General features: G+C 36.6%; 1 long non-coding RNA gene across 1 annotated transcript in view; it reads left to right on the top strand.

The window, feature by feature from the left end:
- Positions 1–5,209: 5,209 nt before the first annotated feature.
- The window catches only part of LOC123567552 (uncharacterized), a 35,601-nt gene continuing 25,610 nt past the window's right edge, over positions 5,210–15,200 (top strand). Inside the window, exons 1-2 of the long non-coding RNA XR_006690555.2 lie at positions 5,210–5,502; positions 5,534–5,791. This is a non-coding gene — a long non-coding RNA (uncharacterized lncRNA). The remainder of the gene's footprint in view (positions 5,503–5,533; positions 5,792–15,200) is intronic.

Genomic DNA, 15,200 nt, shown 5'->3' with positions numbered 1-15,200 from the left:
TTTTATAAGCATTTGGAAGAAGGGTAGTAAAGGGTCATTTTATTTTACTCCACATCATTTTGTATCATTTTTTTCTATTGTTGCCGATTTCGATGTATTATATTAACTTTTGTTCACCATCACCTGAAAAGCACAAAAGCAGTGAGAATGAGAAAAGTGCCTAGAAAACAAAATTTCTGATTTGAAATAAAAATAACAATAAAAATTAAGCAATATGTCAGAAAATAATGTTGCATGAGAAATAATTACAGGAAGCATTATCTTAAAAGAAAACAGTAAATCATGCAATGTGTGGTAACAGCTATGTGCCTTTGCAATATAAAATAACAAAGTGATGAGAAAAAATTAGTGACAAATGTGAAAACCAGATCTGTGTGACTGGATCCAGAGTTCACAAGCTTTGCCAGATGTTGGAATTACTGAGAAGATTAAAAAAAAAAAAAAAAATTACTGATGACTGCTTGCCAGTCCTTAAAGATCCTACTCTAGTTGGTCTTTAATATAGCATATAGCATGTGGACTAGATATCTAGATTTTTTTTTTTTTTTTTTTTTTTTTTGAGACGGAGTCTCGCTCTGTCGCCCAGGCTGGAGTGCAGTGGCCGCATCTCAGCTCACTGCAAGCTCCACCTCCCGGGTTTAGGCCATTCTCCTGCCTCAGCCTCCCGAGTAGCTGGGACTACAGGTGCCCGCCACCTCGCCCGGCTAGTTTTTGGATTTTTTAGTAGAGACAGGGTTTCACTGGGTTAGCCAGGATGGTCTCGATCTCCTGACCTCATGATTCGCCCGTCTCGGCCTCCCAAAGTGCTGGGATTACAGGCTTGAGCCACCGCGGCCTGATATCTAGATATTTAAAAATTTTCCCGCTGATTCTATTGTGCAGTCAAGGTTGAGAATCACTGGACTAAGATAGCGGCATTAATGTCAGATGTCAATTAGTTTAATATTAATGCAGAAGAAGCTTGGGAATTCATCTAAAATCTTATATTTAAAATGAGGGAGGGGTCTCATTGTAAAAATATCTTAAGCCATACAGGGTCAGTACCTGTTACCCCATCAGCAATAGAGTAGTTTCTAAGATTCTGTAAGATAAAACTAGCCAACAGAATTTTCTTCAATGATAGAAATGTTCTAATCCGTGCTGTCCAATATAATAGCCACTTGCCACATGTGACTGACTATTGAGGATTTGAAATATGGCTAGTGCAACAGAGGCACTAAATTGCTAATAGTATTTATTTAATGAAAAAAATTTTAAATTAAAAATATGATCAAATTTTATTAATTTATATTTAAATGTAAATAAACATCAGTGGCAAGTGGCTATCTTATTGGATGTTGCAGTCCCAAAATAAACTCAGAAGACATTAAGTTGGAGCATTACCTGATTCTACAGATTTTCAGTGTTGAAAAGTGGGTAGCCTATTTTAGATAAAAATTCCAGATACAACATGTATTTGCAAAATAAACATATGAATTTTTTTTTTTTGTTTGTTTGTTTTTGTTTGAGACGGAGTCTCGCTCTGTCGCCCAGGCTGGAGTGCAGTGGCGCGATCTCGGCTCACTGCAAGCTCCACCTCCCGGGTTCACGCCATTCTCCTGCCTCAGCCTCCCGAGTAGCTGGGACTACAGGCGCCCACAACCGCGCCCGGCTAATTTTTTGTATTTTTAGTAGAGACGGGGTTTCACCGTGGTCTCGATCTCCTGACCTTGTGATCCGCCCGCCTCGGCCTCCCAAAGTGCTGGGATTACAGGCGTGAGCCACCGCGCCCGGCCTAACGTATATGAATTTTTTAAACCTCCAAAGAATATATACTCATACTCTTTTATTTACAGAAAAGACTAAAGCTTTAATTACCCTTTGCAAGTCTTGGAGCACTGAAAAAATAGGTATATAAACACATTTTCAGAAAAAAAAAATATGGTTGTAAATATGAGTTTATATTCGGTTTTTATTTTGATTTTAATTAAATCAACTTAATTTCTAAATATAAAAGTATGGCAGTAAGCTTCATGTCTAAAATAAATTCATATGAAGAGACAATATAGAGGTATAAATTAGGACTCTGTGCCAATAAAATAAGCACGTGTTTCTTTTTCTATCTTTATACTAATAAATTGGACTTGTGTGCTTACATACTAGACAACAGGTTAAAAGTTTTTTTATGCATATTCTTATTTGATCTTTACAACCGTCTTTTGAGGTAGGTACTGTTACATACATTAAACACATGCAGAAACTAAAGCTCACAGCAGTTAATTTCTTCAAATTCACCTAGCTTATGAATGTTAACGCTGAATGCTGCATTCTATCTTTATTAGTAGTAATAACTGGCACACCTCCTTGCAACTATGTAGGAATAGTTAGTAGTGTTATTTTTATTGCTAGCCAACATTTCAATACCACAGCTAAGATAAATGCTCTATCAACAGAAAACAATTAGCCACTGTCTGAACAGGTGTTACTTATTTGTGTATTTGTGAATGTATATTTGCTTCATTAATACCACTCACATTTCTGTACCTCTAGCTCTCCAACAGTAGTTTGAACTAAGCCAAATTCTAAAAGCCACACTAACAAAGTATTTATTACTATTCAGAGATTAGAACAATTCGTTGCTTTTCATTGTCTCCTGTAGTTTTGGCAAGGTAGCATAAACAAAAATAGGAATGTGATTATTACGCATGCCTTTTGTTTAAGAGCTATTAAATATGTTAAGATAATTTAGCCAAAATGCACTTTAAAAAGAACATGCTGATTTGCACATTTCTTCACCAAATAACAATGGCATTTAAAATCTAAATTTATAGTAAAGAGGTATCACAGGATTTTCAAGCAACAAAGCCATTTCTAGCTGCTAAAGTGCAAGAATGAAGAGACAGAATAATAAACCCTTGGGGACATGTCTAAAAATGTGACACTATACATCAAACATCCATCTCGAGGTGTCTCCAGAAAAGCCTGATGTATACTTTAAACGCAGGATACTGCCACAGCAGGGCCTTTTTCAAAATGTATCACTTGATTTGTATATTTCACCTTAGACTCCACTAGAAAGATGTAGGACTAACCAAATTATGGTCATCAGCCAGCGAGTTCTTTCAAGGTTATTTTCTGGATACTTTAGAGATAAGCATCTCCAAGGCCTCATCTCATAGACCAGAGTTGCTATTTTCTTTTTTTTGGGGGGGGGGGGGGGGGCGGTGCGGGACGGAGTCTTGCTCTGTCGCCCGGGCTGGAGTGCAGTGGCCGGATCTCTCAGCTCACTGCAAGCTCCGCCTCCCGGGTTCACGCCATTCTCCTGCCTCAGCCTCCCGAGTAGCTGGGACTACAGGCGCCCACCACCGCGTGCAGCTAGTTTTTTGTATTTTTTAGTAGAGACGGGGTTTCACCGTGTCAGCCAGGATGGTCTCGATCTCCTGACCTCGTGATCCGCCCGTCTCGGCCTCCCAAAGTGCTGGGATTACAGGCTTGAGCCACCGCGCCCGGCCACTATTTTCAATCAGTGTAATGAGACAACACATTTGAAAATTCATATTAGCTTATGCTTCAGTGTTTCCTTTATTTCTGCTTAACATAAATGGTTATATTACTAATCATATTTCAATCTTCAAAAAATTATGAAATGACATGAAATAAAATTCAACTTCAATAACTGAAAATAGTTATTAATTGAATTTCACCATATGCCAGCCACTTTGCTTAGCACTTTATGTAATGCAACCCTCTACACTTTATGAAGAAAAAATTGTTTTCCATAGTCTACCTATAAAGAAACTGAGGCTGAAAGTTAAATGACTTCCCAAGAGTAACATAGCCAGTAGGGAGAAGTGCCTGGTAGCAAAGTCCGTGTTCTCAATTTTTCTCCTCTATGCTAAAATGAGAAAATACCTGGATGTGGTTAAATATTTTCTAGTCTTTTCTTGTCTGAAAGTAGATTATCATGCCTTTCACAAAAAAAAGAGCTACTTTGAAGAAACCAAGGACGCTCGTCATATAATCTACTCTTCCAAAAATATTTGTGCTTTCTCACAAACTATCCAAAAATTCAACAAGAAATTATCCTTCATTTTCATAACATGTTGAAGCCTTATTTTACCAAAGAAAACATTGAAAATAATAAATTAATGAACTCATATGTTTATTATTTTTATTCCATACTATGTATTTACTCTTTTCTCACTGAGACCCCAAATTTAGTCAATGGAGGACTGCCACACGTTACAGACAACAGGACAGGTGGTAATTAAGTTTAAAAGAGAAAACAAGACCACATAAATACTAGAAGAGAATACAGGGTCATATCTTCGTAGTTTTGGAGAAAAGGCCTTTCAAATTATGACCTCAAATCCAGAATTCATTAAAAGTTTTATAAATTCAACTTCATCGATAGATATAGACAAGACATAGATATGCACAACTTTTTGATGATTAAAACACTATAACCCAAAGCAAATTACAAAACTCTCAAATCATGTACATCACAGAGAGAATATATGGAAGCTCCTTAAAACTAAGTAGTAGAAAACCAGCACCCAACAGAAAAATGGACAAATATGAACCTGATGTTTACAGGTTAAAAGAAAAGAAAAAAAACAGATGTCCCTTAAATATATGAAAGCCTAGTCAATCTCAGAGTAAATCTGATTTTGGGATCAGAACAAAGGAATAACAAACCCAAAACTATACCAAGAGATAATTTTTAACCTATAATAGACATGACAAGAACCTAAAATGTACAACTCTATTGGCAGGTTTGTGAAAAAAGTAACTTCTCTAATATGTTGCTATCGGGTGTAAAATAGTGAGACCCTGTGGAGACAACTTGAGAACGACCATTAAAATAAAAATGCCTTCACTGTTGATTTATCAGCCTCTACTCCTAAGAATTGATTCTGCTAATTTCTATGCATGTATACAGCGTGATATATGTAAGTGGTAATTCATTACAATACTTTTTTATGATAGCAATAGACTTGAGAAAACAACAACAAACATCTAGCAGTAGGGGCATATTACATAATTGACTATCTTCCTATTGATAAATATTTTCTTTTCTGTGGTCACTTTTTTCTCCACATAATATGCCCCAGCCTTGTTCTAGAAGGCAAATGACATAAACTGGCCTGTGAACACATGGAATTCTGGGAGTAAGACCCAGATAGAGTCACAAATGGTTGCCCGGAAACTGTCAGAACAGCACTCGCACAACCTCCCTGCTCTCAGGAGAACCTGGCACAGCACGATCACCAACTCAGAGGGAGGCAAGCAACCTTGAGTCAGTTCCCAGGCAGTAATGAGTGTTCAAGGGAGATATAACTCTAAGGAAAAGGATTGAGGTCATGGAATGAGAAGAAACAGATGGAAGAATCATTTGAACCATATCCAGGTCTTTTGAAAATGATGAGACAGAAGAGAAAGAGACAATTGCTTCAGACAATTTTGCTGAGAAATTTGCCTCAGATAAATTTCTAAGATAAGAAAACCCCTAGGCAGGGAGCGGTGGGGGGCGAGGGGGAGGGGCCAGGCAGAGAAAGAAAAGAAAAGGAAAGAAAAAGAAAGAAAAGAGCAAATACATTCTTCCTTCTTATCTTCGACTTGCCAGAGTAGCTTTACTAAGATGCTGCCCAATCATTTCTCTCCAGACACTTTTGCCAATTATCTTAACACTATATAGGAACATTTCTGGACTTGATTCATTAATGATTAGAAAGCTCTTAACTAGATGACCAGGCTACAGCCTCACCTGCCAGGCAGTGCAGCTGCAGATCTTGGCTGACCATCCTGTCAGGTGATAGAGAGACTAATACAAAATAAATGCTTTTATAAATTGCAAGTTAATCTTCTGCTGATTGATATTCCTGAGTAGAATTACTAACATAGATTTGGGGAAGAAAAAAAGAGGGAAAGACAAAGATAGGCATTCATTATATTTTTCTATGTGTCAGGCAAAATATCAGCATGTTACTTGTGCTTTCTGTTAATAGTCTCATAAATATTAAAAGTTAGGCATTATTATCCTCCATTTTGCAGGTGAGAAAATTGGGACTTAGAAAAGTTTTTAGACTTACCTATGATCACATAGAGGCAGAGATCAAATTTGAATGTGAAATAGTCTGATTCTGAAGTTCCTGTTCTTTCTAAACACATTCTATTGTCTGTATTTCAAATGTGAAAAACTTGGGTTTTACCCTATTTGCAACCTAACACGTTAGTCTGCCATGGATGCTGGCAGAACACATGAGACTCCTGGGTCAGGGACAAATGACAGTTTATTACTTAAAAATAGCAATAGCTAGGACATATCATTTTTCTTATATCAGTTCCTCAGATCCCAAATATCATAGGTGACATGAAAAGGGGCAGATGACACCTGCACATGCCGTGGGCTCTGTTACAGGAGAACAACACTGAATTTAAGAAATCTAATTGTTTTATAATGTGCAATGGGCATAACTGCCTTTTGCCCTGGAGAAAAACACCTTTTTCCCTATAAGCAGTAAAAAAGACCATCTCTATCTTCCAAGACTGTTTGTTAGAAAAATATCCTTGCAAATATTATCTGGAACAAAGACTATCACTGTTTCTGTTCACAAGGTGCACAGAAGTAAAACAGACCTGTGGAGAATTGTCTCCTAATACTAATCCAATAATCGTATTATAGTATTGCTTAGCATAGACCTTATAACAATTTCTCATACTTTCTAAAGAATATCTGTGCTCTTCCTTTCCAAAATGGTGGTGGAGAAGCAAGCTTGCTTCACTCCCCAGAACAGAAAATCAAAAACAAATATCTATCACCAAGATTATTACCAGTAATATCCCACAACTCAAATGTAAGAATGAGTAAGTTCCTGGGGACGTAGAGAGGTGAATAAATTCAAAAATGTAGAAATCATACCCAGTGTCTTTACAGACCATAGAAAATAAAACTACTAATAATTAATAAGAGGAACCTTATAAACTAGAAAAACACATGGGAATTAAACAACGTGCTCCTGAATAACCTATAGGTCAATGAAGAAATTAAGAATGAAATGTTAAAATACTGAAACAAATCAAAATCAAAACACAACATACTAAAATCTATAAGATAAAGTAAAATTGGCACTAAGAGTGAAGTCTACAGCAATAAATGCCTACGTTACAAAGTTGAAATATTTCAAATAAACAACCTAATGATGTAACTCGAGGAACCAGAAAAGCAAAAACAAACCAAAACCAAATTAGTACAAGGCAAGAAATAAAGATGACAGCAATAATAAATGAAATCGAGATCATAAAATACAGAAGAGAGGTGACACAACAAAAGCACTTTTGCATTTTTGTTTTTTTTTTTTGGAGGGTAAAGATAAACAAAACTGAAACTTTTTGCCATATTAAAAACAAACAAACAAACAAACAAACTCAGAAGACCCAAATAAAAGCACAAACAAAAAAGGAAACAACCACAGAAATACAAAGAATCATTAGATATTATTATGGACTTTATGACAAGACATTGTAATTGCTTTATTCTATGTCTTAGGATTTTAGAACATGTATAGTTTGAGCTCTCTATGTAACATTAACTACTTGTACATGGTGTATTTTCCCATTTTATGTGTTATGTTTATGTATCTTTAAAGAGCATAGAATATTTTGAAACATAGAACACTATCAACAGGTTTTCATGATTTCTTCTACTACTTCAGAATAAGCAAGTTATCACATAGCTTGATAAATATTGTAATTTCAGCTGTTTTCTCATAAAATTTACATTTCTGTTAAATGGCTTCTATATCAATCTGGAGTTTCTCATTCTTGTGAGAATAAAGGAATCATTCTTTTCAGGTTCCTCCTCAAATCTTCTCTCCTGTAGCATTAACATGCCTCGTGCCTTGAATCTTCCCTTGTGTAAGTCAGTTTACCATGTAATTTGCTGTAAGCTTCAACATTTGTAATAAAAACTTCAGTCATAAACTCCCAATGAAAGTAGAGTGTGATCATGCTTCATCTCGGTTTGAGATATTGTACTTCTATTCATTTAGAAAATGTCCATTTACATTTTAAAGTCTTTTATTGTCAATTGTTGGTTCTGAACAATACCTAAATTGGACTGATGTTGGAGAAAAGTTGAAGTCTTAGCAACTGATTTATTGGATTCAGCGTAAGGACTCATCTCTGATATTTTTTTTCGTTTTGCCCAAATTCCTATCTAAGGGGTCTGGTGAGTCACAAATTCTCACAAACCATAAATTCTCATCAGAATGAGTTTTATTTAACCCTGTATATCATGACTTACTTTCCAATCTGACTCTGGCATAACAAAGAAAAAAATCAAAATATTTTACCACAAACACGTTTCCCTGCCATATCTTGAAATGGCCCTGCAAAGCTAAGCTTTGTGGGGGAAAATCTGCGTCTGTAAAGAATCTCCATTGACATAGCTAGATCTTTTCCTTCCAGGCCCTCCCAATCCTGAAGAGATTAAGATATTAAGTCTAGTACCTTTTAAAGATCTAAATAGGAGGCCAGGCGTGGTGGCTCATGCCTGTAATCCTAGCACTTTGGGAGCCTGAGGTGGGTGGGGCTTATAAGGTCAGAAGTTTGAGACCAGCCTGGCCAACATGGTGAAACCCTGTCTCTACTGAAAATAGAAAAATTAGCTGGGTTTAGTGATGCACTCCTGTAATCCCAGCTACTCAGGAGGCTGAGGCAGGAGAATTGTTGACAGAGCAAGACTCTGTCTCCAAACAAACAAACAAATATCTAAATAGGAAATATTTGTCATCTACTGTCTCTAAGGGCAGCCACTATAAGACTTCAAAAGGACCTTGGTCTCTCGGTCTCCACAATCTTTTATCCTAACTTGAATATTTCCTTGAGATAGAGTCTCATTCTGTCACCCAGGCTGGAGTGCAGTGCCATGATCTTGGCTTACTACAGCCTCCACTTCCCTAGTTCAGGCAATTCTCATCTCACTCTATCACCTAGGCTGGAGTGCAGTGTCACGATCTTGGCTCACTACAACCTCCACATCCCGAGTTCAAGCAATTCTCCTGTCTTAGTCTCCCAAGTAGCTGGGACTACAGGTGCACACCACCATGCCGGGCTAATTTTTGTATTTTTAGTAGAGATGAGGTTTCACCATGTTGGTCAGGCTGGTCTCAAACTCCTGACCTGAGGTGACCTGCCTCTTCGGCCTCCCAAAGTGCTGGGATTATAGGCATGAGCCATCGTGCCCGACCTGAACATTTCCTTTCTATCGATCCCAGGTCTTCAGACAAACCCAACCAATTGTCAACCAGAAAATGCTTAAGTTTACCTACAGCCTGGAAGCCCCTGCTGTGCGTTGCCCCACCTTTCTGAACCAAACCAATGTATTTCTTAAATGTATTTGATTGATGTCTCATGCCTCCTTAAAATATATAAAACCAACCTGTACCCCAACCACCTTGGGCACAAGATCTCAGAACCTCCTGAGGGCTTTGTCATGGGCCATGGTCACTCATATTTGGCTCAAAATAAATCTCTAAAAATATTTTAGAGTTTGACTCTTTTTGTCAACAAGCACAAAAGACATTGAAGGTATTTTGACATCTTCATATGAAAATATAGTGCATTTTAAAATTCGCATCCCTTATCAAGAATTTTGTTAGTATGCCTATAAAGTCTCCATAGGTAGAAACAATATTGAATAGGGTAGACCTCTCTAGTTCATGACTAAACACTTTCTTTCTTACTAGCAATGGTTATAATTATTTTTAATCATTTATAAACTTATCTTAATTTTGCTGATATTCAAAGCTTAAACTTGAGGTTTTTATGGTAAATCATCTTAAATGTCTTGCTATGCTTCAGATGTACTGTTTTCCATATTTCCATTTGTTACAGTATCAGAAATGTAAAAATGCAGTTACTTATAGAGTTGGCATTGAAACCTAGAATTAATCCAATCATATTGGCATTAGTCTAGGCAACTGTCAATCAAAAAGATGGGGAAAATGAGTGGCAGTCACATATTCTGGATATTGTACAGACAGACCTGAGTCAATTATTTGAAAATTTGTTATAGTTATATTAAAAATAACCAAATAAATTTGCAAAGAATCACTTAAGTTTTGCATAAAGAGGCAAATTTTTTTTATGTATGGTTTTAGTTATATATCCATAATATTACATTTTATTTTCTGTGATTATTTAAAATAGTCTTACAAGTGTTAAGGCTATAATTTCCAAATATGTAAAGTTTCAGGATACCATATTTTAGCCACAGATATCTGATTGACTAAATTATTTTGTACTACATAATTTGAGTCTCAGTATATTAAGACTGTGTAAGTAATGATTTTATTAGACGGACGTTAGTAGAACTCGGACTCTAGGAGACACAGGCTTTAACTAAACATGAAATCAATATGAATACCTTGGCTCAAATGACTAATCGATCAATCAGGACAAAAAGCAGTCAAATTAATTTTGTTTGAACTTACTAGAATATTTTTATTAAAAAAATTATTTAGTCTAATTGACCATTTGATGCGAAAGAGTATTTTGTGAATAAAATTGTTTTTGAAAATTTGTTTTACAGGTAGATAAAATGAAATTTAATCACTCAATAGATCTAATAAATATTTGTTCATTTATTTAATCTAATAACAAATATTTGTGATGTTTCAAAGAATTTCTATCTCCAATTGTTATAGAGTAAGTTAAAGGACATGTATATTAATGTGCAAAATATAACAACACTTACAGGATGATGCAGGATGTGATCTATTATTTCAAATTATGTCTACTCACAAATAAATTACAATTTGATTAGAAGGACTCTTGAGAGCCTGGATTTTGGACTGATTATTATTATTATTATTGAGACGGAGTTTTGCTCTTATTGCCCAGGCTGGAGTACAATGGTGCGATCTTGACTCACCACAACCTCTGCTTCCCAGGTTCAAGCGGTTTGCCTGCCTCAGCCTTCCCGAGTAGCTGGGATCATAGGCATGTGCCACCATGCCCAGCTAATTTTGTGTTTTTAGTAGAGACAGGGTTTTCTCCATGTTGGTCAGGCTGGTCCCCAGCTCCCAGCCTCAGGTGATCCGCCCGCCTCAGCCTCCCAAAATGCTGGGATTACAGGCATGAACCACCACGCTGACTGATTATTTTAACAGTCTTGCGATATACTATCAAGTTGTTACAATGCTTTATGGAACTTGAACTGTAAGAACTGAACTAAATTCATCCTGAGCCAGGCAATGTTATTAAATCATGTAAGACCTTGCCAGCGCACTGCCTACAATGTCAGGATCAGACAGGATGTTGTAGAGAAGATTAATTTAAACTAAATACAAAAAATGTGTAGATGAAAAATAATTATTACAGAGAGATTTCAATAAAATTTTATGGTAGAGCTTAATTAGATGATAAAAATATGGTGGCTGAAGTGCTTTGTGCATGAGAAGAGATGAATAGAATCACAACTTGAACTCTTCAATGGTTCAGGGAAAAGATTTCCCCAGGACCAGAAACCTCATAGCAAATGGGTGAAGATAGAGGCCCAAGACCAACTTCCTTCTTTGATTTTATGCTGCACTTACAAAATTTCAAAAATTTCAGATTGTCTATACATCTGCACAGATAGAAATACTCAGGGACTAAAAGATTTTAAAAACGAGTAGTCAGAAATGACTAAAAAACAACTCCAACGCTTATACATACCATAGTGTATGCAAGAGCTAGAGAGTTGGCTCTTCTCGACCTTCTGATTTTAGAAAATGTATAACTTAATTATCCAGCAGCATTGTTGGTTGCTCTCCAGATAATTTTTAAGAATGAAAATACTGAGATGCCAATATTTCATATGTGTAGAAAACTGTTAGTTGTTTCCCAACATTTTTCTGTCTTCCATAATAGAATGATTGTATCTGAACATATGACTGCCCAGCTAGAGGCAATATTTCCCAACCCTCCTTGCACCTGGGCATGCTAATATGACTAAATTCAGAACAATGGAATGTTGAGTTTAATGGTAACTTACTCCTCACTTACTTAAGATGAAATCGATGCCATCCATTTGGTGTCTTCTTCTTTCGTGGGTGAACAGACACGCACACGACCTTTCAAGGGTGGAGAATTGTGGAGGGAGGACTGGGTCTTCAAACCTTCTACAGCAGGTCTACTTCACCAGCTCTGACTGGCTGGACTATCAAATGAAAAAAAAAAAAAATCCAGTTTTATAATACTAAGTTGTAAAAGCAACTTAGCCTTTATTCTAAGGAATACAACCATCCTCATCCTGTATAAGTCTGTGAAATTCTTAATGGAAAGAACCATGATTTATTTACCTGGTCCGGGGCCTGGCTCATAGTAGCTTTCAAAAACTACACATTTGTATTGAATAGGTGAGAGCCTTCTGAAAGGTTACTCCGTTGTTTTTCGTTTCTGTTTTCTCAGTCTACCTCAGAATCACATCAAGAAAAAAAAGGTCTTAACATACAATTTGAGGGTAGTAATCATTTTGCTGCTTTCCAGGCTAAATGCCAATTATTTTGACCTTTTCTTGTAAGACTTACTTTTCAGCCCTTTAGTCATTATGTCACTGTCACTTCCTCTGGATGCTGCCTAATTTCTCAGCATTTCTTTAAAATGGAATGATCAAATACGCACATATACTGTATAAGAGTTGTTTAAGTAATGCAAATTAGGATGGAAGAATTATGTTCCAACCCCTACATGTAATACTAAGGCATATTTAACTTAATAGCCTGGTTAATATGGTTAGCTGTTAACTCCAGAACCACAGTAATAATCACATTTACCTAATGATTTACAAAAATGTTCTACTCTAGTTATTTCTTTGCTACTGTATAGCTGTTAACTCCAGAACCACAGTAATAATCACATTTACCTAATGATTTACAAAAATGTTCTACTCTAGTTATTTCTTTGCTACTGTAAATTACCAACTTTATTATTAAGACTTATTTGTTGATATTTCTACCCCTTTTGAATCCATTATGTTTTTATGGGACTGTATCATTTTTGTTTACAAATAAAATTATTGAATTTTGATTCATTTAATTAGGTAATCAATAAAAATATCAAATAAAATAGAAATGAGTTCTGCAAACTATCACCTGAATTGCCACTCAGGTTGGTCTAGAATCACTGATAATGACTGATACCTGATCTTGCTGAGTATCATGTAAATCACTTTAGGGATCAAATGTAACTTCATATAGTAAAACTTTATCAAATTGGGCTTTTTTCACCCAATAAAATGTCTAGGAAGGGAATAAGGAAATAAATCAAGATTGGAGTATCCCCTTCACAAGGCCAGACTCCTGTTTTTGTTTTCCTCTGTCATCTTTAGCATGGGTCTGTCATCCTAATGGTTTTTAGATAGCTGCCATGAACACAGAAAAGGGTAAAAGGGACATATCAGTATGACTACCATTTTTTTTTGTTGTGGGGGGAAGGAGTCTCGCTCTGTCGCCCAGGCTGGAGTTGAGTGGCGCCATCTCGGCTCACTGCAAGCTCCGCCTCTCGGGTTTACGCCATTCTCCTACCTCAGCCTTCCAAGTAGCTGGGACTACAGGCGCCTGCCACCACGCCCGGCTAATTTTTTGTATTTTTTTAGTAGAGACGGGGTTTCACCCTGTTAGCCAGGATGGTCTTGATCTCCTGACCTCATGATCCGCCCGTCTCGGCCTCCCAAAGTGCTGGGATTACAGGCTTGAACCACTGCACCTGGCCATGACTACCATTTTTCATCAGGATAATGGAGATTTTTCCCATAAGCCCCCCATCACCAGTAGATGTCTGCTACCCATGTTACATGGCTACTCATCACTAAAAAGGAGTCCCAGAAGGCAAATACTTGAACTGGGCACAGGGCCACCTAGAACAAATTCGGAATATGTTAGTAAAAAAGAGGGAGACGTTAACTGTGAGTGGACAAGTTTACCATATCTGCTATGTCTTATGCTGGCAGAATCCAGATTATAATTCCTACATTATAGACAAGTATTTGCTAATGGGTAGAAAAAAATGAAATCGATAATTATCTCTTCTCATTATTTGGCATATGTTTTCACTAAACACACTATAACAGTGTTCTAGATTGTAGTGTGATAAATGTTTGCTGATATATTTAATATTTACATAGAGCCATAAACTCTGAAATTCCTGGTTTTATTCTTTATGAAAAAAGACAGTATTTTCCTTTAATCAGCCCTCTGGGGATACGAGGAGCTTGATGCCAAGAGACATTGAGAAACACAAATGTTTTTAAACTGTCAAGGCCTCCACTCCAAAAAAATATTTTTTTCAAGGTTCCCATCCCTCTCTCCTCAGTGAGAAATTGTTGAGGAGAGGATGGATGTAGATTTGTTGAGTTTTCAATCAGTTGTGTCTATTTAGATAGGCTAGAAATGCCGATTTTGATGCCGAGCACTTTCAGTATGAGACTATTAGAGATTATCTATATATGAAAAAGAGAGATAGAAAGGGAGGGAGAGAAAGGGAGGGAGGGACAGAGAGAGAACGAATAGATAGGTACCACACAGGAATTCTTGAAGAGAGAACAATACAATTTGATGGTGAATATTTTCTATCTTTTGGTGTGGCTATTCAAACTGTTCTGTAATCTAGTGGTTAAAGAGGCAATTTCAATATCTCCTGCACAGTTTTGATTCAGGAGTCCTTTGACAATTTAATAACACGTAAGAAGTGTAAGAACATTCTGGCCGTGTGGCAGGTATAGTGGGAAAAAGTCCTTGCTTTGAGATTAGACATGCCTGGGATTGAATTCTGTATTTCCTATTATTAGATGACACTCACTAAGTCATTAAATCACTCAGTCCCTGCTTCCTTTTCTGGGAATTGGAGTTTTGATATTCTTTTACAGGTTAGGAATTACAATGGTCCTTCTCCATTATTTTCAAACCTCACACTCTACCACAATGATTTATCGGAACTAGGATTTAACAGCAATTATTTCCAACTTTAGCAAAACTTTACCGCAAAGAATTTAGTAAAAGACATCCTTGACATGATTTGCATCCCGGAAAATTGACAATCTTTAGGAATGGTACATAAAAGCTATTATTTTCCATGGTGCTCATCCCTAGAATTATAGATCTGTAGGTACATAGTGGCTTTTGTCATTTTTGAAAGTGTATTGAATGTTTTGCTAAATTTGGTGTACTAAATGTTGA

Source organism: Macaca fascicularis, chromosome 11 (genome assembly GCF_037993035.2).
Source record: "Macaca fascicularis isolate 582-1 chromosome 11, T2T-MFA8v1.1".
Taxonomy (NCBI): Eukaryota; Metazoa; Chordata; class Mammalia; order Primates; family Cercopithecidae; genus Macaca; species Macaca fascicularis.
This window is presented reverse-complemented; position numbering and strand designations above follow the sequence as displayed.